At 44.6% G+C, this 2,438-nt stretch overlaps 1 long non-coding RNA gene across 1 annotated transcript; it reads left to right on the top strand.

Moving 5' to 3' along the window:
* Positions 1–308: 308 nt before the first annotated feature.
* LOC134297395 (uncharacterized) lies at positions 309–1,755 on the top strand. Its single transcript, XR_010004119.1, has 2 exons — positions 309–1,134; positions 1,218–1,755. It is a non-coding gene; the product is annotated as an uncharacterized LOC134297395 (long non-coding RNA).
* The last annotated feature ends 683 nt before the right edge of the window (positions 1,756–2,438 follow it).

The following is a 2,438-nucleotide window of genomic DNA, read 5'->3' on the forward strand; positions in this document are numbered from 1 at the left end:
ATCTGAAAGAGTGAATGGGCTGTTGGAACAATATTTACGTTGTTTTTGTCTGGAGCAGCCAACTGCTTGGGTTAAGTGGTTATCGGTGGCTGAGTTCGCCTATAATAACACTGTACACACGTCTAGTCAACACACTCCCTTTGAGTTAACTTATGGCTTTCATCCGCGGGGAGGGGTGGCGCCATCGACTAATGTGGTTTCCTCTGATCCGGTGTACCGTTCGTCTGAAATGGCTGCCTTACATGATGTTGCTCGCCGGCTGTTGTTAGAAGCTAAGGCAGCGCAGAAGACTCAGGCCAACCGCCATAGACAAGCCGGGGAGGAGTTGGAGGAAGGGGATCTGGTTTGGCTATCTTCTAAATACATTAAACAGGCTGGAGGAAAGTTTGCGCCACGGTATTTGGGGCCTTTCCCTATTACTAAAAAAATCTCTTCTGTGGCATTTAGACTGCGTTTACCTTCTTCTTTTAAGATCCATCCTGTCTTTCACCGTTCTTTGTTAAAGTTAGATACTTCTGGGCGCCGTAACACTGTAGCTGAAGACATCACTGCCGTATCTCCACCTTTGGAGGAGGAGGCCTTTGTGAGAGGGGATAGTGTTATGGTTGAGCCTTATGGCTCCAATACTGGGAGACGTGGTCGTAAGACTCCTCGAGAGTCAGACTCTCTTGAGGAGTGAGAGAGGAAACGGCTGCGGGATATCTTTGCAGAACCATCTGACGAAGGCTCCTTTGAGGGTTTTACTGAGAGAATGGAGGAAGAGGTGGTTAGCTCAGAGGAGGATGACATGGAATGGACTCGTGTGAGGGAGGATTTGGGTGTTCCTGGTAATGATAGCATGGGAAGCGACTGGCGGGTTGCAGGATCGGACCTGTGGACGAGTTGGAGGGATGGGACGGGATCCACAGCTGGGGATGCTGTGGGGCGTAGTCAAAGATGTTTTAGTTCTGATGAGGATGATGATGATGAGGCACCTGGAATTAGGGTAACACCTGATAGCGATGAGGAGTTGTAACTGGCATAAAATGGGGTCTTGAATCCAGAGCTAATTGCGTTGGGCAAGGTAATCTGGACGGACGCTTGGGATCTTGTTGGGAAATTCCTGAAGACGGGTGTGTTTCGTTTGCTGAATACGTAAGTTACCAAGGACACTGAGCATAGGCGGCGGGAGGAACTGTGTGGGCTTTTGTTGTGCAACCTGTGTTTAATCTTATTAGCTTGGACCTCCGTCGTCTTCTTGACGGACATTATTTACCTACTCGGAATTGACGCTGGACTGGCTGACTGACTGACTGACTGACTGGCTGACTGACTACGATCTTGGACGACCCTTTCTTTGGTTATCGGAGGATTTCGTGGAACCTAAGACGCCTGCACCTGGTAATCGACCTCGGACCGGATTGGGACCCCGCTGACCGCTGCAACCCTTGATTGAAGTGTTTGGACCTGGAGTTCGCCCGCTGCTCGGAGGAGTAACAACTTAGTTGCTCAACCACAGCTGTTGAGTAGCAGAGAGGAATCTGCTGCCAGTATTTATGTTCTATTGAATCTTTGTTTACCAGCTTTTGTTTGTTTATAGTCCCAGGCTGAAGTAAGCATTTTTGGTTTAACCCGGATTAAACTCCTGTTTAATCCGGTTCATCTTTTGAACCATTTTTGAGTGACTTTTCATATTGAAGGCGAGTGTTTGCCTAGCTCTTTGTTTTTTACGAGCATTTTTGGTTCTGTATCTTTAATAAACTGTGTTGAATCTTATCTACTGGCGTTCTGTCCTTGACATTTTTTATCACTGCATATGCTACAATACACCATACTAAATTTACAGTAGCCAATTCAGCCACAGGATATCAAATGTAGTTACTTTAGTGCCAGGCAGAGAACTTGGAAAATTATGTTTTAAATTTACTTTGCTGCTTTTGATCATTGTAATGTTGAAACAGTAATGTATTGATCTTACTCAAGGCACTAAAGAAAATTGCCTAGTTATTTTGTCATTTTCCTATTTAAAAATTGATAAAAGAATGGAACAGAAAAATCCCCACCAAATATCTCTAAATTACTTTAAAATGCCATTTAGAAGTCAGTTGAAAACATTAGTCATTACATCAATAAAGTAATTGTTACAGACTCGTTTTTTATCAAAATTATTCATTTTGTTGTCAAAGGCTTTCATGGCCAGAATCGCTGGGGTTGCTGTGAGTTTTTTTCAGGCTGTATGGCCATGTTCCAGTAGCATTTTCTCCTGATGTTTCACCTGCATCTGTGGCAAGCTTCCTCTGAGGTTTGTTCAGAGTCTGACCAAACCACTGAGGAACAGACCTCTGAACAAACCTCTGATAGCCACACTGGTTTCCATCCTTTGGTGGGGAAAATGAGCTTTTTGTTTCTAGGTCTCCGCACTCCCATTATTAGGTAGAGACTTCACAGTTTTAGTTTTT

The sequence above is a fragment of the Anolis carolinensis genome, chromosome 3 (genome assembly GCF_035594765.1).
Source record: "Anolis carolinensis isolate JA03-04 chromosome 3, rAnoCar3.1.pri, whole genome shotgun sequence".
NCBI lineage: Eukaryota > Metazoa > Chordata > Lepidosauria > Squamata > Dactyloidae > Anolis > Anolis carolinensis.